This window comes from Triticum dicoccoides, chromosome 7B (genome assembly GCF_002162155.2).
Source record: "Triticum dicoccoides isolate Atlit2015 ecotype Zavitan chromosome 7B, WEW_v2.0, whole genome shotgun sequence".
NCBI classification, from domain to species: Eukaryota; Viridiplantae; Streptophyta; class Magnoliopsida; order Poales; family Poaceae; genus Triticum; species Triticum dicoccoides.
Genome location: NC_041393.1, coordinates 273,145,020 through 273,168,308, shown reverse-complemented (window position 1 = coordinate 273,168,308; position 23,289 = coordinate 273,145,020). Strand labels below are relative to the sequence as shown.

The window sequence follows — 23,289 nt, the reverse complement described above, 5'->3', positions numbered from 1 at the left end:
CATGGGTGTTTCCGGTTGGGACCGAGAGGGGGGCACCCCTTAGAGCACGCGATATAAATTTGATCCCATGCTACTCGAGGTTGTGGCCTCCCCGTTTTAGAGTTTTTCTTGGATGTTGCCTAGGGTGATTCCTGGCAGCGGAATGTGGAATGGGTGTGTACTGGTTAGATGTGTTTCTTCTAAAATACCGTGAACGGAACTAGTCCTTTGTGACTACGAAAATCCGTTGGCTATGGGTAAAGAGTACAAACTCTGCAGAGTCAAAACCAGTCAAATAACCGTGTCCATGGTCAAGGACTGTGATCAACATATCAATGTCAGTATCAGTGTCAGTCTCAACGTCCGTCTCAGCGTCAGTCTCAGTATTAGTCTCAGTGACAATCTCCGGTGAATAAATATGAGTGGTAAACCCGGCTGAATGTTATTCCTGTGGATGGACTAACCAGTATTATTATTATGTACTGAGTTTTTTCCTTGGGATGATTTAAATTCATGAGCTAGTTGAATTCGAATGGTGAAATATAAGCCCTTTATGTGATGTCGCTCAGACATCCGACTGTGGCATTCTTGTTATTTTCTTTTGATATAAGCCCTCTATGTGATGTCGGTCAAACGTCCGACTGTGGCATTCTTGTTATTTACTTTTGATATAAGCCCTTTATGTGATGTCCCTCAGACGTCCGACTGTGGCATTCTTGTTATTTACTTTTGATATAAGCCCTTTATGTGATGTCGCTTAGACGTCCGACTGTGGCATTTGCGTTATTTACTTTTGATATAAGCCTTTTATGTGATGTCGCTCAGACGTCCGACTGTGGCATTCTTTATTTACTTTTGTTATAAGCACTTTTCGGGATGTCGCTTAGACGTCCGACTGTGGCATGTACTGACGTTTATATTTCAATATAAGCCCTTTATGTGGTGTCGTCCTGACGCTCGACTGCGGCATGTTAATTTATTTTTACCTTTCGAGGCGTCGCTTCAGACACCCGATCGGTCTTCAGTTATTCTATTGGGATTTCAGGAGGACTACCACCTGACTTCCTTTTTATTTAATATGCAGTGCAAATTTATTATTTGAGTGTGCATTACTAGTCTGCTCATGTGCATCATGTTTGCATTTGTTATATCTTATGTCCAAACTATCTTGCGAGTACATTCAAAGTACTCACATGGCTTGTTGATTTGCCCAGATGTTGACGAAGGCGATCTTATGGATGAAGAGTACGATAGCGAGTCCGACGCCTAGAGGAGTCCCAGTCAGTCCCGTGCGATCCTGGAGTTGGTCACTTGTATTATATACGCTTCCGCTACCCAAAATAAAATCATCAAGCCTCACTCCAGCGCTTGATGAGCTGTAAGTTTTAGGAGTCATGTCACCCACTTCACGGTGACATAACCACCACCACTTTTATTACGAGTCAGTAGTTATGCCACCATATGCTTGTGTCATATCCGCCTTTATGTATAATATCGGCATGCTTGTAATAATTGTTGAGCAGCCTCAGCCCAACCTTGTATAATATTTAGTACTTCTGGATTTCTGTATCTAGGATTTGTCTACCAGTAAGGAGGATTTTTCTCTACTGGTCGGATAAAATGGTCGATTTTTCAATAAACATTTTATTGGAAAACTGGTCCTGACAACCTTGGTATCAGAGCCAGGCTGACTGTAGGAAGCCACTAGGTGTGATCGCTAATCGGTTATTAGCGCAATAAGTGCTATTTTAACATTTTGCAAATGTAGCAATTTTCTGTTAGTCATCATAAGTTTATGATTTGACTATTCAAAATTTTTGTCTACTTATGTAGATGGCTGGCAGCGACTGTGAGTCACAGGTGTTCGCCAATGTACCTGAGGGGTTTATCAAGCTCCTCGTCTCCAACACCAAGGTCGCGATCGGGCCATCGGCTCATCCGGAGTTCACACTCTACCAGCACAAGATCAGCGACAATGTGTCTATGCACTAGGCCGCGGTGCAATTGAAGGGAGGACGTTCTGAGTCACGCCGCTTCCGATTTGTGGGAAGGGCCATGCCTACGGAGAGGCATGCCATGCAGAGGGCTGTCCGTGAGGCGATAGCTCGTCTCCGGGATGCTCTTCCTTCGATGAAGACTCGTCGCTACCGCTACCTCCCATGCCACGTGACATACACTTGTCACTATGCATTCGCTTGCCCTAGGGGAGAGAGAGATGAGGTTATTGAAATGTTGGTTGAGTATCTCAAAGCTCTCGAGGCAGCTTTTGATAACCTCATGGACGACCTTGTGGATGCTCGTATGGACTTAGTTCAGGGCTGTTCCGCCAACAGGAGGGAGCTCCTCCATACAACACCACCACTGACTTATGTCTCGTCCTCAGCATCCTATACACCTGCCATCTTCGCCACCGCTCGCCGCCTGCCTACCACTGAGGAGTTTGACCAAGTCATTGCTCCCACTCCAGTCAGTATTGCACCACTTGTCGCGCCCGCACCAGCTCCTCAACTCAATACTTCGTGCCTGGAGCCTATTAGTGAGGAGGAAGTTGAGTCTCCAGCATCACTGGGTCTTACCATCGGCAGGCCGAGGGAAGTTCTTACCATCTCCGACTAAGTGCGCCTAGCAGCCGTGCGATGTACCAGCCTGTATGATATGTTTATATGTATATAGGTTTGGTGAGAAGTAGTTTGTGTGCGCATCATGTAGGCACTCGGAGAAGTGCACTAGCCTAAATAACATGTCAGGAATGTGTACGCACATCCTGAGTGATGTATTGTATAATTACAACTTAAGTGTAAGATATGTACTGAGCGGTCCTTCTCCATGCGCAATCAAGTATTTTCTTGAAAAATGTTGGAGTTCTTAAATTTCCGCCTTTGCAAAATTATTTATTTCTGCCACTCAGTTTTTCTCATGAGTTCTGCAAAAATACCCTAGAGTGGAAAATGCCTCGTCCCTGGACTCGGTCCATGCCAAGTCCGCCGGAAGAAAATTATGGTACCCGGACAAGTAACAATTTCACACAGGGGCAGTCAAGTCAGCAAGGCAGTGAAGCAGCATTTTCTCAAGTATGTCGCCTTTATGAGCAAAGCCAGCAGCAACATCAAGAAATGATGAACCATGTTATCAATATGGGAAATCACCATGAACCATATCAGCAGCATTCCAAATTGTCTGAACTACAAAAGACACGTCCCCCAACGTTCTCTCACACTGATAGACCTCTTGAGGCTGATGATTGGCTTCGAGACATTGAAAGGAAGTTAATCATTGCACAATGTTTGGACCGTGAGAAGGTACTTTACGCACCTCACTACCTCACTGGAGCAGCTGCATCATGGTGGGAAAATTTCGTACACATGCACCCCAATGAAAATAACATCACCTGGGAAGAATTTAAAGAAGGTTTTCGTGGGGCTCACATTCCCAGAAGCATTATGAAGATCAAGAAAAGGGAGTTTGATGACCTCAAGCAGAGAAGCATGATAGTAATTGAGTACAATAGTCAGTTTTCTCAATTATCTCGTTATGCTAACGAAGAGCATATGACTGAAAATAAAAAGATGGAAAAAAAATTGGACGGTCTGGCACCAGCACTTAAATGCCAGCTGGTCGTACACACCTTTCCGGATTTCAAAACACTTGTGGACAAAGCCATTACATTGGAAAATGAGCACCGCAGCTTGGAGGATTTTCGCAAGTGCAAAAGGGACAAGACTACTCATGCTCGCAACAACCGGAACAAGACTAATTTTCAGAAAAATGGAGCAAACAAATCCACGACCAATGTTCCATGCCCAAACAAAAAAATTCATGCAAGGGACAAGGATTTTACATATCGCCCAGGTGTTACTTGCTACGCTTGTGGAGGGAAGGACACTATGCCAAACAGTGCCCAAAACCAAGAAACTCAGCCCCCAAGCCGTACAATAGTGGAAATAATTCAGCCCCCAAGCGTAACAACTTCAACCCCAATAACAATTACAAGAAGGGACACTTGAACCATGTGACCAAGGAGGAAGCACAGAATGCCCCGGATATCGTACTCGATACGTTCCCTGTCAACACAATACCTGGCACGGTTTTGTTTGATTCTGGAGCTTCTCACTCGTTCATTTCAAAGAAATTTGCTTTGCAACATGATTTTTCGATGCTTCCCTTGGAAAAATCCATGATCATCAAGTCCCCCAGGATTAAGCAAATCACTCAGAGTTACTGCCAAGGTGTGGTTATTGAGCTTGAGGGACTAAAGTTTCAGGCAAACCTCATTGTATTGGAAAATAAGGGACTAGATGTTATCCTAGGAATGGACTGGTTAACCACCAACAAGGGATTTATCGACTGCTTCAATCGGACTGTAATTCTCACTCATCATCACAGGAAGATGGTAAAAATTGCAGCTCAAGAAAGACCAATATCACGACAACCAAGGTTGAACAAGGTGGACATTTCAGAGTTAAAAAAAGTTCCAGTGGTGTGTGAGTTCCCTGACGTATTTCCCGAAGAACTATCAGGCATGCCACCAGACCGGGAAATAGAGTTCATCATTGAACTAGCACCTGGAACCACCCCAATTTGCAAGAAACCCTATAGAATGGCACCCTCCGAGTTGGTAGAATTAAAGAAGCAAATAAAAGAATTACTGGACAAAGGATTTATACGAGCCAGCTCCTCACCTTGGGGTTCACCAATATTATTTGCCAAGAAAAAGGATGCGACACTGAGATTATGTATAGACTATTAGCACTCAACATGGTCACCATCAAAAACAAATATCCGATGCCACAGATAAATGATTTATTTGACCAGCTCGCAGAAGCCAAGGTTTTCTCAAAAATTGATTTAAGGTCGGGGTATCATCAATTAAAGGTACGGACAGAAGACATCCCTAAGACAGCATTCACCTCCCGGTATGGATTATATGAATTTATAGTAATGCCGTCTGGACTGACAAACGCCCCCGCATATTTTGTCCACCTCATGAACAAAGTATTTATGAAATTTATGGACAAATTTGTTGTGGTGTTCATTGATGATATCCTGGTATACTCTAAGACACCAGAAGAACATGTTGAACATCTCAGAATTGTACTGGGAGAATTAAGGAAACATCAATTATACGCCAAGTTCAGCAAATGTGAATTTTGGTTAAGACAGGTTGGTTTTCTAGGCCATGTATTGACCCAAGAAGGTGTTGCCGTACACCCAGAAAAAGTCAAGGCCGTACTTGGCTGGAAACCACCAGCCAACATAACAGATGTACGAAGTTTCTTGGGAATGGCAGGATATTACCAAAGGTTTATTGAAGGGTTCTCCACCATAGCAAAACCAATGACACAGTTACTGAAGAAGGATAAGAAATTTGTATGGACTGAAGCGTGCGAGAAAAGTTTCCAAGAACTCAAAAGGAAATTAACAACAGCACCAGTATTGGTTATACCAGACATACACAAAAGTTTTGAAGTGTATTCTGACGCATCCCGGAAGGGCCTCGGATGCGTATTAATGCAAGAGGGCAAAGTAGTCACACACGCTTCCAGGCAACTACGAAAGCATGAAGAAAATTATCCCGCTCATGACTTAGAGTTGGCAGCAGTCATTCATGCACTCAAAGAGTGGAGGCACTTTTTGCTTGGGAATCGTTGTGAAATATATACGGACCATAAAAGCCTCAAATATATTTTCACACAACCAGAACTCAATTTATGACAACGGTGCTGGTTGGAATTAGTGAAAGATTATGATGTTGGCATTCACTACCATCCAGGAAAGGCGAATGTGGTGGCAGATGCTCTTAGTCGAAACCCCAGCTCGGGCAATGACAGTCTATAGAACTTGAGACCTGAATTTTAGCAGGAGTTCGCCAAACTCAACTTGGTGATGGTCACTGAGGGTAATGGGTCAAATTTGGAAATACAACCCACCCTAATGGAATAGATTAAGGAGGCTCATCATGGACACCCCAACATCAAAGGCATAAAAATAAAAGTGAGTTTGGGCAAGGCCTCAGAATTCGTCATAGACGATAAGGGAATATTATGGTACGGAGACAGACTTTGCGTACCAAATATAGAGGGCCTCAAACATCAAATTCTAGCCGAAGGCCACACCGCTCCATATTCAATCCATCCTGGAGGAACCAAAATGTACAAGGACATTCAGGAAAAATTTTGGTGGCACAGTATGAAGAGGGATATAGCCACATTCATTGCATGTTGTGATTCATGTTAGCGCATTAAAGCCGAGCACCAAAAACCAGCAGGACTATTACAGCCAAACAAGATACCTGAGTGGAAATGGTACGAAATTGGAATGGATTTTATTGTCGGACTACCTCGGTCACGACACGGAAATGATGCCATATGGGTCATCACAGATAGATTGACTAAGGTGGCACATTTCATCCCAGTAAAGACAACCCATACCACTCAGAAGCTTGCCAAACTTTATCTCTCCCGTATAGTTTGTCTGCATGGAATTCCAAAGACTATAATATCCGACAGAGGCACTCAATTCGTCTCTAGATTTTGGGATCATTTACAACAAGCTCTGGGAACTCAACTAGTATTCAGTACAGCATACCACCCCCAGACTGGAGGACAAACTGAACGTGTGAACCAAATTCTAGAGGACATGCTAAGAGCATGTGTTCTCACCTATGGAACCAGTTGGGAAGAAAGCTTTCCGTATGCCGAGTTCGCATACAACAACAGTTACCAATCCAGTCTGCAAACGGCACCTTTTTGAAGCCTTGTACGGACAAACATGCCGTACCCCATTGAATTGGTCAGAAATAGGAGCAGTCGTATCTTCGGCCCCGACATACTCAAGGAAGCTGAGGAGAAAGTTAGACTAATCAGGGATCGACTCAAGACAGCCCAGAGCCGACAAAAGAGTTATTATGATCAAAAACATCATGAAGTCAGCTTTGAACCCGACGAATATGTGTACCTACGAGTATCTCCTATGAGGGGCCTGCAACGATTCAAAGTTAAAGGAAAGCTAGCACCACTGTTTATTGGACCCTTCTGTGTGACTGCATGAAGAGGCACAGTAGCCTGCCAGCTAGACCTACCCAAAGAACTGTCAGACGTCCACGACGTGTTCCACATCTCACAGTTTAGGAAATGTGTAAGCAACCCAAAAAAGCATGTATCTCATGAGAGCATTGACGTGCAACCAGACCTCACGTACAGGGAACACCCAATAAAAATATTGGAGGAGTCTGAAAGAAGGACCCGTCAGAAAACAATTAAGTTTTTCAAGGTTTAGTGGAACAATTAAGTTAAACATGGGAAAGAGAGGATTTTCTTCGGACAGAGTACCCACACCTATTTGAGGATCAGCTGAAATCTCGGGGACGAGATTTTTCCTAAGGGGGTAGGTGTTGTAACACTCCAAAATTTTTGGTTTGGTTTTTATCAAATTCTTTAATTAATTGGAAGGAGGTTATTTAATTTTTTTTAAAGACCCTCCTTCTAAAAAAAAATTCTTTTATGACAAATATTTTTTATGAGTCCTTATCAATATTGATTTTTGGTCTTGAGGGTTTTTCAACATGTGTTGGTTCAACACAAGTAATCTTGGGTTGTTTTAATATTTCTTTTATTAAAAAGTATTCCTATGAATTATGGATTTATTCTTCCCCATTCAAAACAAATTCTCTCTTGCCATGGCCTATGTAGAAAGTTTTCTTTCAAAACCCACCTCCCTACTTTGGGTCAAGCCAAGCATCCAATTCCAGCAAGTTTCAACCTCTTTTAGATTTTATTTCTATTTATTTTATCCTCAAATCTTTTTCTGCCATTTATTTTGGACTCTTGGGATTTTCAAAGGAAGTACCAGATCCTTTGAGCTTTTAATCCCAAGCAAATTACCCTAGCTACTCCTTGGTACCCTCAGCCTAGATCCATCAAGAACTACTAGTCCACTGTTCAAATTTTTCAAAATTTGCTTGCTGCAAGTTTGAACCAGATTTGCCATTTTTGGTGAAATTCATTCTTTTTCTTTCCCAAAAATTCTGAGATAATTCAGGAAGCCTCCAGATGCATCAAGAGATCACCTCACCAAGGATCAGCTCAAGGAAAATTTTCCACGTGCCTAAATCATTTCGTCGAACAGGTGGCCGACACTGTTTCTGTCAAGATTCAGAGTTCAGTGTTCAGTTCAGTCGACAGTGTCGTTTTCTTCATAACCGCGGCGTCAATCTCGCCAGTGCACACGTTGGCGCCTTGCTCACTGCTCCCCCTTCTTATCCAGTGCGCCGCACGGTCATTTGGACAGGGGCGAGCATCGGTGGCGACGTGTCTCGCCAACGCCGGCGTCTTCCGCGGTGGCAGAACCGCTCGTGGCGGCCAACAGGGGCCAGCCCCGCCATACAACGTCGTCCAGCACCGCCCACACCACCAGGAGCCTCCACGTGGCCGTACCCTTCCCTGTGCGTGCTGCAGAACCGTCACCGTGGCTTGAGAGGTGCACAGCGTGCTCTCTGACGCCGACGAGCCCGTGAGCTCCGTTCCGTCGAAACCACGGGGGCAGGCCGAATCCGACCAGGTTTAGACGTTGAATGGTGACAGTGGACCTACACAAAGCTGCCCAGTCACCTAAATCCCTCGTCCAACCTCTGCCTCGCCGTAATCACTCGCCGGAGTGATACCGTTCTTGGCAACCGCCTCGGGACGGCTATAAATGGAGGCCCCGAGCTCATTCTCAACCCAGCTCCTCCCCTCCTCGCCTCAGAACCCCACCACGCTCATCAGAAGGCCTCGGGAGATCCTTCTTCCTCGACTCCGGCCACCCCGATCCGCTTCGGACACCGGCAAGATCCTCTCTGGTGAGAGCACCCCCGCCTCCCAGACTGTGCCAGTAGCCTCCTAGTGCACCCACTCTTCTAACCCGAGTCCCGATTTGACGTTTGCAGCCCTCCTCGGTGAGATCCATCCTCGACCGAACCACCATCCGCCGAAGAGGAGGCCGCCGTCGACGTGGTGCTCGTCGACGACCAACTCCACCACCCACAGACGTGGGAGAGCTCCGTGAGTCCGTAGGTACCCTCCACTCCCCCTGCCTCGCCAAGGATGGACGCCATCGACCACCGCAAGCCTCGGGCGCCGGCGGGACTCTGTTTTGATTTTTAAACCTGACGGGTGGGACCCCCTCGTCAGATTTTTCTCTTTTATTCGAAACATTTTCTAAAAGCGCCTTCGGGCAAAGTACGTTTTCTAACCGAAACGTTTTTCTGTTTTTTTTTTCAAACTAGCCCCTGGAAAGTTTCTGTTTCATCACAGATTAGTCCCTGGACTAAAACCCTTATAACTTTTAAAAAAAAGATGATTTTGAGTTGATTCTTTTTTCATCTTTATTTTTCTATCTAGTTTTTTATCATATCTATTTGGAAAAAAATTGGAACAAGTTTTATGCACGCGGGGTATTTACGTTAGTATCCGATTTCTTTTATAACGTAGATACTAAAGGAGGTGACGGAGCCGCAAACTTCACAGAGCTAGACTCTGATTACTCCGAACCAGGCAAGCATGTTTGAACCTTTGATATGATGAGTGTCTTGCAGGTTTACTTGAGTAGTTCTCTCATGGCATGTTTATATAAGCATTAGTGAATGTTATATTGCATGCAAGGCAAGCTACAAGTGAGCTTCGAAATTTGATGTGTTTATATGATGGTGAGATAACCTGATCATGTGGTGGCATGATAGGTTGCAAGCTGGTATTGCTGAAGCATGCCAGTCTTATGCCAACCGTTTAACTCCAGTATTAACGTGGATCAAGTCATGTTCCCGTTCGTCCCCTTTTACGTGCTGCCACATGTTTTCTGCAAAGAATGCGGTCTAGTCAGTTGCAAACCTCTTTCCTTGTAAACACCAAATAGAGGGGCCGTGATGAGGGTTCCATGGCCCTGGATTAAAGCCCGTCATCCGGTCAGGGGCCATGGGTGTTTCCGATTGGGACCGAGAGGGGGGCACCCCTTAGAGCGCGCGATATAAATTTGATCCCATGCTACTCGAGGTTGTGGCCTCCCCGTATTAGAGTTTTTCTTGAACGTTGCCTAGGGTGGTTCCTGGCAGCGGAATGTGGAATGGGTGTGTACTGGTTAGATGTGTTTCTTCTAAAATACCCTAAACGGAACTAGTCCTTTGTGACTACGGAAATCCGTTGGCTGTGGGTAAAGAGTACAAACTCTGTAGAGTCAAAACCAGTCGAGTAACCGTGTCCATGGTCAAGGACCGTGATCAACATATCAATGTCAGTATCAGTGTCAGTCTCAACGTCCGTCTCAGTATCAATCTCAGTATCAGTCTCGATGACAATCTCCGATGAATAAACATGAGTGGTAAACCCGGCTGAATGTTATTCCTGTGGATGGACTAACCAGTTTTATTATTATGTACTGAGTTTTTTCCTTGGGATGATTTAAATTCATGAGCTACTTGAATTCGAATGGTGAAATATAAGCCCTTTATGTGATGTTTCTCAGACGTCCGACTGTGGCATTCTTGTTATTTACTTTTGATATAAGCCTTTTTATGTGATGTCGCTCAGACATCCGACTGTGCATTCTTGTTATTTACTTTTGATATAAGCCCTTTATGTGATGTCGCTCAGACATCCGACTGTGGCATTCTTGTTATTTACTTTTGATATAAGCCCTTTATGTGATGTCGCTTAGACGTCCGACTGTGGCATTTGCGTTATTTACTTTTGATATAAGCCCTTTATGTGATGTCGCTCAGACGTCCGACTATGGCATTCTTGTTATTTACTTTTGTTATAAGCCCTTTTCGAGATGTCGCTTAGACGTCCGACTGTGGCACGTACTGTCGTTTATGTTTCAATATAAGCCCTTTATGTGGTGTCATCCTGACGCTCGACTGCGGCATGTTAATTTATTTTTACCTTTCGAGGCATCGCTTCAGACACCCGATCGGTCTTCAGTTATTCTATTGGGATTCCGGGAGGCCTACCGCCTGACTTTTTTTTTATTTAACACGCAGTGCAAATTTATTATCTGAGTGTGCATTACTAGTTTGCTCATGTGCATCATGTTTGCATTTGTTATATCTTATGTCCAAACTATCTTTCGAGTACATTCAAAGTACTCATCTGGCTTGTTGATTTGGCCAGATGTTGATGAAGGCGATCTTATGGATGAAGAGTACGATAGCGAGTCCGACGCCTAAAGGAGTCCCAGTCAGTCCCGTGCGATCCTGGAGTTGGTCACTTGTATTATATACGCTTCCGCTACCCAAAATAAAATCATCAAGCCTCACTCCGGCGCTTGATGAGCTGTAAGATTTAGGAGTCATGTCACCCACTTCACGATGACATAACCACTACCACTTTTATTACGAGTCAGTAGTTATGCCACCATACCCTTGTGTCATATCCACCTTTATGTATAATATTGGCCTGCTTGTAATAAATTGTTGAGCAGCCTCAGCCCAACCTTGTATAATATTTAGTACTTCTGGATTTCTATATCAAGGATTTGTCTACCAGTAAGGAGGATTTTTCAATAAACATTTTATTGGAAAATCGGTCCTGACAGGGGGGCACCGACCCCTTCTTCCTCGCTGCCGTACGTAGTGTGGGCAGATCCAGCCTCCCGCCGCATGCCTTGACACATCTCGACGACCCTACGGTATAAGTTTCTTTGAAACCACCGTTTCTCTAGCTGCATGTGGATCTTTTTCGATCTGTAGTCGAATCTAGGTCTTGGTTCAAAGAGGAAAGAAGGGTGCGGTGGGCTGGAGCAAGAATCTAGGACATGGTTCAATGAGGAAAGGAGGGACGGAAAGTAGTATAGACTGGCTATCCAGCCGCTTTGTTGGTCGAAAAGGGAAAAAGGGGGTAACCCAGTACACACATCTGTAAGGAACCGATCTCTTTGTTGAAAAGGGAAAGAAACTAGGGGTAACATAGCATAATTCTCAATATAATTTTCTTTATTGTGGCATGATTGTTCAGATCCAAATGATTCAAGATAAAAGCTTATAAAACATAAAAATAGTAATACTCGAAGCATACTAACAAATAATCATGACTTATTAAAATAGCATAGCCAAAGAAAGCGTATCCCTACAAAATCATATAGTTAGGCCATGCTTCATTTTCAGTACACAAAATACTCCCATCATGCACAACCCCGGTTTCAGCCCAAGCAACTGGTTCATACCTTTTAACGCGCTTAAGCTTTTTCAACTCTTACGCAATACATGAGCGCAAGCCATGGAGATAGCACTATATGTGGTATATGGTGGTGGTTGTGGAGACAAAAAAGGGAGAAGATAATCTCACATCAACTAGGCAAGTCAACGTGCTATGGAGATGCCCATCAATAGATATCAATGTGAGTGAGTAGGGATTGCCATGCAACGGATGCACTAGAGCTATAAATGTATGAAAGCTCAACAAAAGAAACTAAGTGGGTGTGCATCCAACTCGCTTGCTCACGAAGACCTAGGCATTTTGAGGAAGCCCGTCATTGGAATATACAAGCCAAGTTCTATAATGAAAAATTCCCACTTAGTATATGAAAGTGACAACACAGGAGACTCTCTATCATGAAGATCATGGTGCTACTTCGAAGCACAAGTGTGGAAAAGAGATAGTAGCATTGTACCTTCTCTCTTTTTCTCTCATTTTTTATTATATATTTTTTATTTGGTGGGCTCTTTGGCCTCATTTTTTTATTTGGTGGGCTCTTTGGCCTCTTTTTTTTATTCGATGGGCTCTTTGGCCTCTTTTTTTCTCTTTTTTTTATTTCAAAGTCCGAAGTCTCATCCTGACTTGTGGGGGAATCATAGTCTTCATCATCCTTTCCTCACTTGGGACAATGCTCTAATAATGAAGGTCATCACACTTTTATGATTTACAACTCAAGAATTACAACTCAACACTTAGAACAAAATATGACTCTATATGAATGCCTCCGGCGGTGTACCAGGATATGCAATGAATCAAGAGTGACATGTATGAAAAATTATGAAGGTGGCCTTGCCACAAATACAATGTCAACTACATGATCATGCAAAGAGCAATATGACAATGATGGAACGTGCCATAATAAACGGAACGGTGGAAAGTTGCATGGCAATATATCTCGGAATGGCTATGAAAATGCCATAATAGGTAGGTATGGTGGCTGTTTTGATAAAGATAAATAATGGGTGCATGATACCGGCGAAAGTTGCGCGGCATAATAGAGGCTACCAAAGTGGAAGGGTGAGTGTGCGTATATCCATGGACTCACATTAGTCATAAAGAACTCATATACTTATTGCAAAAGTCTACTTGCCCTCTAAGCAAAGTACTACTATGCATGCTCTAAGGGTTGGTAGGAGTTAACCATCGCGCGATCCCGATCTCCACTCATAAGGAAGACAATTAAAAGAGCACCCCATGCAACAAATTTGTCACACAACTTTTACCATACGTGCATGCTACGGGACTTGCCAACTTCAACACAAGTATTTCTCAATTTCATAATTACCCATCTAGCATGACTCTAGCATTACCACCTTTATATCTCAAAACAATTATCAAGCATCAAATTGATCCTAGTGTTTTAATACACTTTCTATGGTAGTTTTTATTATACCCAACTTGGATGCTCGTCATTCTGGGACCAAATTTATAACCATAGCAAATACCATGCTGTCATAAAAGACTCTCAAAATAATACAAGTGAAGCATGAGAGATCAACAATTTCTTCAAAATTAAGCCATCGCCGTGCTCTTAAAAGATATAAGTGAAGTACTAGAGCAAAAACTATCTAGCTCAAAAGATATAAGTGAAGCACATAGAGTGTTCTAATAAATTCTAATCAAGTGGGATTCTCCCAAAAGTTGTGTACAACAAGGATGATTGTGGAAAACTACAAATCAAAGACTTAATATCATACAAGACGCTCCAAGCAAAACACATATCATGTGGCGAATAAAAATATAGCTCCAAGTAAAGTTACCGATAGACGAAGACGAAAGAGGGGATGCCTTCCGGGGCATCCCCAAGCTTAGGCTTTTGGTTATCCTTGAATGCCTTGGGGTGACATGGACATCCCCAAGCTTAGGCTCTTGCCACTCCTTATTCCATATTCCATCAAATCTTTACCCAAAATTGAAAACTTCACAACACGAAACTCAACAGGAAATCTCATAAGCTCCGTTAGTGCAAGAAAGAAAAACCACCACATAAGGTACTGTAATGAACTCATTATTTATTTGCATTGGTGTTAAACCTACTGTATTCCAAGTTCTCTGTGGTTCATACCCCTACATACTAGCCATAAATGCATCGAAATAAGCAAACAACACACGAAAAACAGAATCTGTCAAAAACAGAACAGTCTGTAGCAATCTGTAACTCTCGAATACTTATGGAACTCTAAAAATCCTACCAAAATAGAAAGTCCTGGGAAATTTGTATATTGATCTACAGAAAAAAGAATTAGCGCAAAATCACGTTTCTGTGAATTACTAAAATTATTTTCGTGCGTGCAAAGTTTCTGTTTTTCAGCAGAATCAAATTAACTATTACTATAGGTTATCCTATAGGTTCTACTTGGCACAAACACTAATTAAAACATGAAAACACATCTAAACATAAGGTAGATGATAAATTTATTACTAAAAATAAGCAAAAACAAAAAACTAAAATAAAATTAGGTTGCCTCCCAACTAGCGCTATCGTTTAACGCCCCTAGCTAGGCATAAAAGTGAGGATAGATCTAGGTAGTGCCATAATAATAAGATAGATCACGAAAACTCATCTCATATTCTCTACGTTCAGCAGCAAGTTTTCTTTGAGGCAAGCAAAAGTAATCAAAAGGGCTAAATTTAATGGGACAAAAGTCCCCAAGATCAATCTCAGGAGGTATGAGTTCCTCCTTTGGCCCTTCATATTGCACAACTAATTCATCATTATAAGCATTCTTTTGGCAGAACTTCGTGAGCCTATACTCAAGAGAGTATCCTAGCTCATTGTTTCGAAGAGCAAAATCATTATTGAGTTCGGAAATTCTATCAACTAGGACATTGGTAGGAACCTTTTTTCTAAGGTTTTTATTAAAAGCAACATAGTCCAAAGATTGAAAACGCCTAATTTCCACTTGATCAAAGAGGGTCGCCTCTATGGGAGGACGACAGGCGTCCACCCTATAGTGCGCAAAGATTTCTTTGGCCTCTTTTATTATAAATCTAAACTCATGTCCCAAAAAGATAGTAGCGGCGCGCTTAACCGAAGAATGCTCAATATTAGAAAATTCCAGGAAAATTCTTTGTATGCAAGGATGCATATACATAAATTGTCTTTCAAGCTCAACTACAAGCATAGCAATAGCATCCGCAAGACTACTAGTTCTGTGAAGAATAGAACCATCCATAGAAGGTAAAGCACCGACACAAGTAAAGAAGTCTTGAATAACCCCTTTTCCAATAATATTACCACTACCGATTCGAAACTTTTTAGTATGCAAGATAGGGGGTTCTTCAGCAGGAGCATCAGAATTTTCCATGTTATCATTATTGTCCATATCGACGATAATCTCCCCAATTTCAGACATAACGGCAAACAAAAGCAAGGAGGAAGAAGAGGGCGAATAAAATGGCAAGGGTGAAGTGGGGGAGAGAAAAACGAGAGGCAAATAGCAAATAATGTAAGTGCGAGGGAGATGAGTTTGTGATGGGTATTTGGTATGTCTTGACTTGAGCGAAGACCTCCCCGGCAACGGCGCCAGAAATCCTTGTTGCTACGTCTTGAGCTTGCGTTGGTTTTTCCTTGAAGAGGAAAGGGTGATGCAGCAATAGCAGCGTAAGTATTTCCCTCAGTTTTTGAGAAGCAAGATATCAATCCAGTAGGAGGCTCCTCAAAAGTCCCACGCACCTACACAAACAAACAAGAACTCGCAACCAAAGCAATAAAGGGGTTGTCAATCCCTTCTAGGTCACATGCGAAAGTGAGATCTAATAGATATGATATGATAAGACAAATATATTTTTGTATTTTATGATATAGATTGGAAAAGTAAAGATGCAAATAAAAGTAGATTGAAAGCTTATTTAAAACAATACAAAGGCTAGCCAACTCATCTTCAGGAGGCTCCCCCGATTTCAGCCTTCATTGGTCGTTGGATGGTGGTCAAAATAGTCTTCTACGTGATCTGAAACGTCAGATGGTTGCGCTGCTCGTTTTCACCGCGTAGTAACCTTGCATTGGCCAATGACATGTGGGCTCATGCGATGTGCTGGTTGGCTGGGTCAACCGTTTCGTGGTGCATGCGCACCCTGTCCCTGCATGCTGCATGCACATCGCGTCGTTTGCGGGAGATCGTGCGAGAGCCACACCCATTGGTCAACGCCCCGCACAAACCCTACCCTTTCCAGCGCTCCCAAATGGATGCAGTCGCCTCCCCTCTCCCTCCCTTCCTCCCCAAACGCGTCGGCCGCCTCCTCTCCACCTGCCATACCACGTCCCTGCTGCCGCCATGGCCTCTTCAGGAGGCACGCCCCTCCATGGTGCGAAGCAGCAGACCAGGATCTGGATGAGGAAGAGGAGATCCGGGCGCCCCAACGGTGGATCGATCGATGCGAGGTAACGACGAGCTCCTCCGGACGTGGGGGAGCAGCGAGGCCGGAGATCCAGTTGGCGCATGCGGGTCGAAGCTGCAGCGCTCCGGTCCCCAAGCCGCCTCCAGGCTCGCTTCCTCCATCCTCCCGCGTCGATCGCACCCCTCCTCCCGCATCTCACCCATCTCGATGGATGGCGTGCGGGCACGGAGGCGAGGTTCTCCGGCGGCGGCGGGAACCTCCAGGCAGAGAGCGACCCCATGGATCCGTCCCTGTAGGAGAGAAGGAAGGAGAGGAGATAGGCCATGAAGATGGGATGAGTGCGCGACCCCAGGATTTTGCGCTGCCGTCTTCTTTCGCCGGTCGGTGCCCTGGAAGAGCGACACCAGCCAGGTAGGCCTCTCCCTCCTCTCCATACTCCACATGAGGTGTGCAGGTCACCATTGTGACATATCGTCTCTGCTCTCGCGGTTCTGCCTTACTTGCAGCGTGTGTGATGTGTGCGTGCTTACTGATGTGTGGCAATTTCTTAATTATAAGTCCCAGTTTATGCACTTTCTATAAGGATGACAGTGAGGAGGGGCTACCTTTTCCCCGGAGAGGACCCTAACTGAACTTTGTATCAAAGCTTTGTGTGTGCTTCTCCTTAATTTGTGTGTAAATTCAGAGTTCTAATCACCATCCTGGTGTTTGCTGGTTTCAGGCATTGTATGGGATGGATCTATCATGCTGGGATTAGTTGTAGACTTCCTTGCTGAACCCTACAGGGAGCAATGCATCCCCAGTTTGCTTCCAGAGAAGGAAGGGGAAGAGGTGAACCTTCTTGTTCTTCATTGATTCCTAAATAAATATCTAATATGTAATATTTTGTTATATCTATGCTCAGTTACAATTACAACATGGGGCTTCAAGTGTCTATTACTGTGGATCACCAATATTTTGTTATATCCGTGCATTTTAGTTACAACTAAGTGCCACACCGATGAATGTGAATGTCTGTTCAGGTAATAAGTATCACCATTAGCAATTTCGTTTGTCCCCATAGTCTATGTGTGTCCCATGTCCTTTCAGTACCTTCTGCTATTTTCTTGCATTTTCGTGTACCATGCTCCAATGTTGCATTAGTTTTTGGCCGAAACTTCTTGCCTAGATATGGCCATTTTATTTTTGCTACACCATGGTTAGTTAGCTGAGCCATTTGAATGCAATTTCAGGGTTTTCTTGTTGCTGCTATTCGTCGTGGATATTCAAGAGGCAACTTGGCACCTAATGTCAGCAACATGCTTATCGGTGACGAGGGAAATGAAAGAAGGCTGCAATGGAATTTGTACTAGGTATGTTTCTCCGTCTCCTCAACTCTCTCAATCTTCATCCCAATTCCCGCCTATAGAGATTGATATTGGTCTGTAGCTAGGTTCAAATATTTTCTTCCTTACATTAAGCAACTTCCCTCGAAAAATAATGTTCCATCGTTGTGCCTCTAAAAAATCATTGTGCCTCCTACAGACTATAGTACCTATTACAGACTACAGCTTACCTGTAACTCCAAGTCCTATCATAATCTTGGTGGAATCTGAAAGACATAAAGCATATGTACCAATAGACCAAACAATCCTCTCTGTTGTAAAATAAAAGAATTAAGAACTTAATAGTACGTAGAAAATAGTGGTATTAGTTGAAACACCATTGTAAAGAGCAATTTCAGTTCATTGAAGATTCTGTCCCTTGTGGTAGGCATTCTTTGCAAATTCTTTAGCTTAATTGATGTGCACTCGTTGTAATTTTCAGTAGCAAGTGCATCACGTATTTGGTTAATGCATTATTTTTTCTTTTCCATCCATAATGATATTTGAAGACAACGAATTAGTATGAGATGCTTTGGGGGGTTCAAACACTTGGGTAAGATTAAACACATGTGCTGAATTGGCAGTCCTTCATCCAAATTTTCTTGATAATGATACACCATTTGGCGACAAGTTCTCTACAAAACTGGTATTTTTATGACACATGGTCGTGTAGCTGTGATCAGAGAACTTGTTAAGATATAGTGGGAAAGGGACCAGAAATGCGGTCTGTATGACCGAAAACATCCTGAACAAGTGAACATATGGTTGATTATTATTTATTATGCTCTGTTTTTTAGGAAACTATCTGAACTCTTCTGAGGGACGTTCGTTCTCTATTGTTTTTCTTTAGAAGTTTCTCCACGATGGCACTTTCCACCTAGAAAGAGCATCAAGGCCGGCGACCCCGTTTTTGTTAGGATGGAAGATAAATTATTGTTAACTTTTTTTGATTTCCTTTATTCCATAAATGGCAATAGAAGATATGTTTGGGCCACATGATTCTATTCCAAAAATTTAAACAACTTTGCAATTAACGGTGCATCTGTTATGTATTTGTTTATAATGAGCTTGACTATTTTGCAACATATACTGCATTTCCAGGGGTAACCCTTTTGCTTATTTATTTTTTTGCTATGCTCTCTGAAGATCAGATTTTGGCCATATAGTTACCGGTGACTGGAAGTCTAAAACTGAGGATAGGGTAGATTGTTTTGATTCCGATTACTTGGAGATCTTGTGGCTTGTTGTCCCTGGATCAGTCAGACCTACGGCAGCATCAACTCGTTGATCCTAGAGGCCATGGTTCTCGAGGTAAGAAATATAAGCACACTAGAGAGAATCCATGTGCCATATGAACAAATCTCTTTCTCATCGATGCAATCTCTTCATTTAAAACAATAATGAGGCTAGCCAACTCGCATGGAGAAGGCTCCCCCGATCGCTTCCTTCGATGGCCGTTCAATCATGGTCAAACTGGTCTTTAGTTTGCTTCCCATCTTGCTTCCATGTTGGACGCTGACTTAGATGTCATGCTACTTAGCTCATTAGTTTGCTTCCCATCTTGCTTCCATGTTTTTTCTTCACCATGTTATCTTTAGCCTTCCACGCAACTGATTTGGTTGGTTTAATTCCTTGCATAGTTCTCCTTGTTTGCCACTGATAAATACAACGATTATGTGATGTCTGTATTTATTGTTTCAGCTAATGTGTCTCTTTTATTATAATTATCATCCTCTATGGTTAATCACACATTTCATTGTTGTGCTTCGGAGTCTATGGTGTACTGCATGCAACATGATACAATCCGCAATGGTTAATAAAACTAAATATGATAGCAAATGAAAACTATTGTGATGCATTGAACTATGATGGACACATAACAAAAGGCGTACAATAACTTCGAACTTTATTCCACTGCGAGATGTGTCAAATTTATTCCACTGACAAGATGTGTCAAATTTATTCAATGTTTTTTGTAATGTGGTCGATGCAGTCCCAGGACTAACGTTGGAATATTCATGTGTTATAGCCCAATATAGATTTCTCAATGTATCATTTTGGCACAGTTTGACTGCTGAACAATATTGCCAGGCTGATCATTTCTCATGTCTTTGCAATTTTTGGTCTTTGTTTTGATTTCGTTGTGTGGTGTGCTTTTATCTAGGTGAGTTGAGTTGCTGCTTGGTTGGAGATGTTGACGTCGTTCGAGACGCCCGCTGGATTCACCCTTTTCAAGGTTCTGAATAAGGGCAAGCTCGACAAGGTCGAGGTGAGTGTTCGTCACCACCTCAGCTCTTGGATTGGTTTGGATTACTCGTGTTTTTTTATTTTGACTGCAAAATAACTTCTCTTTTCAACACACTTAGTACATGATCTAGCAATCACATTATAATAGAGTAAGTGAGAAAAAGCTCTTTATTTAAATGACCAAGAATCCGTGGTGTGCTCCTGAACTGCAAGGAACACTCCACTACGAAACTCACTCAAGCAGGCTGATAGATCGATGCTAATTCTATTGTTATTATTTTTTATTGCCTAAGCGCCGACCAAGCACTCTTGTATTGGAGATGCCCTGATTAGCTTCTTCTACAAATTTGTCCCGATGCAATTAGCAGGCTAGCATATTCGAAAAATGAAATTTTGTATGACATATAGCAGGATATGCATGTATTCCTACTCCTATCTTATATGGACAAATAGATCTAACAGCTGGCTTGCTTGCTTGCAGTGGTACAGGTATGATCTTCATGGAGCTAGGCATCACTGGATTTGGTAATACATAATCACTTATTCAGAGAGCCCAAGGTGAGAAGGGACGAGCATCTAGAACACCACCACCTACTAATCAGTGAGCTACTATCTGTCTTTGAATGAGTTACTTAACAAGAGAAGGCAGGTAGCAATAGAACACGTGCAATCTCAATGTTTACTAATTATCTATTTCTGAATTTATTCGTTCCCAGCTGCTCTGGATCTGGGTGTTTTGTTTGCTGCTTTGTAGGAGTTTCCTACCTTTCTTCTGCAAATCTGGAATGCCTTTATGGCATGATCATGTGAAAAAGTACCTTGATGCAGTAATGGATTTGATTTTCACTGGTTACTCTGTTTTCACGAATTACTATCCAACTGTAAGTCTGTTCTATACCCTAAGGCCCATGTAAATCAGATAGAAGATTAAGCTATTTAATTTTAACTAAAAAGGATAATATTCTTTCAGTCGCTTGAATCTGTCCAGACCTGAAAAATACTTATACTTTGAAAGCTTGATATACGAGTATGTAATTTTATAGGTATGTAAATAGCCGACAATGTTATTGTTCAAATGTACTCGAGCCAGGTTGGTGCTTCATTGCAACCAAAAGAATTAGTAATATTGTTTTGCTGAAAATATGGTCGCACTTGTCGGTGTTGTATAATAGGATTTTTAATTAGTGGCATAGGAATTTTTTCCCTAAGATCCACTATGAAGTTGATTGAAAGTCCATTTTCCCTAAGATCCACTATGACAATGAAAAAGATTTCTGAAAACTGTGTCACCATAAATGTTCCATCATTGTCCATAGCAGTCCCATGTGGAAAAAAATCCTATACGACTGAGTCGTACGGACCCGATCGTGAGACCCACTCCAGCACTCGCCAATTGTCCGTCCGAATCTTAATGCAACAGGCGTCTCCTTCCCCGCTTCCCTGTTTCACTCCTTATCTCCTCCAACGCACCCAAAATCCAGCCGCTGGTCATGCCATTCTCGCCACCACCTGACAGCACGACGCACCCGCACCACTTTCCCCTGGGAGCCTTGCCGCCAATGGTGCCGGGTGCGGTGGTCGCCCCCGCCTCGTTCCCCCTTCCCTGTTTGCAAATCTAGATTGAAACTCGAACCATTTATTCTGCTAGATATGCTTGTACTGAAATTATTATCTTATACATTGACAGAGCATGGAAGAACCAAAAGGTAGTTGATCAGCAGGATGGCAAGAGGAAGACAAGAACCAAATTAAAGTTTGTTGCTGTGCATGTCTGTATCTATCAAGATTCAGTGCTATGTAGAAATGTCCTTGAGATTTGTTTCACTCAACGAGACCAAACAATCAGGAACACAAGTAGGATAGTTGATGCTTTTTTCATTTTTCTTCTGATGAAAAGGAATCTTCATCTGCCAAGAATACGGCCTATAAGCATGTATGCCTAATTACCTATATGTTGATTTAACAAGCTCACATACATGTCCATTTCTGAAAATAGTTTACCCATCCTCAAACATATAACTTGTGTGTTGTTGCTTTCCATTATATTGAGAAAAACATAAGTTTCACTGGACCTTTTATTCATTCAGGAGCTCTAAATGACACCGTTGTATTGGCAACATATTCAGTCATTTCAGATCATCTTTCAGAGTCATTCTGGATTGTTCATGCCAAATTATTGGTGTGTGCTGTAAAAAACTAAAAAAAGCAGTTCATGTTTATTTTTCTTATGAATTTTGTTCCCCTATAAGATGTGGCCTACTGTATACTCTTGGGATAAATGAGTTGTGACATTTGTTGTTGTCCACTATTTTCTTTGCAATTTCCCTGGTATGTTGTCAACAATTTAGCGTGACCATTCCAGGCTTGTCAGAGACAAATTCATAAGGTTTGACAATACATGTTGGCCAATTGTGAGGTAACAAAGCAAGCATATAGTTACAGAACAAAAGGATATAGTCATTTTTATGTTTCAACAAGTAAATGGCAGCGACAGAGTGGCACCCAGCCAACAAAGGATTTGAGGCCGATCAATACCCTTATGCCAATATACATGGTTCAGTTCTGGACCACAACAGTTCACATTTTTGTTACTGAAAACCCTCAGGGCCTCACCTATCCATGATGGTTGAAAGAAGTAGTAGAGAAAGATACCAAACAGGCTGTTACAAAACTTATTGCTGGACCTATACATCACACATTGATCTTCACATCCATGCCCTCGACAATAAAGGGGATCAATCGCGTGATGGATGGGCTGGAGTTTGTTTCTATGGCCGGCTACGCAGCGTCACCAGGATGCCCGATGGATAGCCGTTGTGCCAGCTCCGGGGTGCCGTGCAGTTTGTCGCCATGGCTGACTTCACGCGTGACGGAGCAGATGGATGGCGTGGTACATGAGGGACGACGTGCCGTCGTGCCGCACGGCTGCCTCCGTGCCGTCAGGCGGTGGCGAGAATGGCATGACCAGTGACTGGATTTTCGGGGCGTTGGAGGGGCGTTGGAGGAGATAAGGAGTGAAACAGGGAAGCGGGGAAGGAGACGCATGTTGCATTAAGATTCGGACGGGCAGTTGGCGAGCACTAGAGTGGGTCTCACGATCGGGTTCGTACGACCCGGTCGTATAGGATTTTTTT

At 42.9% G+C, this 23,289-nt stretch overlaps 1 long non-coding RNA gene across 7 annotated transcripts; it reads left to right on the top strand.

The window, feature by feature from the left end:
• The first annotated feature begins 16,323 nt into the window (after positions 1 to 16,323).
• On the top strand, positions 16,324 to 22,221 carry LOC119337017. 7 transcript variants are annotated; one of them, XR_005162981.1, is made up of 8 exons: positions 16,327 to 16,955; positions 17,266 to 17,375; positions 17,777 to 17,896; positions 19,055 to 19,219; positions 20,073 to 20,177; positions 20,637 to 20,804; positions 20,910 to 21,036; positions 21,843 to 22,221. It is a non-coding gene; the product is annotated as an uncharacterized LOC119337017 (long non-coding RNA). The 7 variants fall into 7 exon arrangements; XR_005162982.1 differs by adding an exon at positions 17,449 to 17,566 and having other exon boundaries at positions 16,324 to 16,955; positions 20,637 to 22,221; XR_005162979.1 differs by having other exon boundaries at positions 16,326 to 16,955; positions 20,637 to 21,036.
• The last annotated feature ends 1,068 nt before the right edge of the window (positions 22,222 to 23,289 follow it).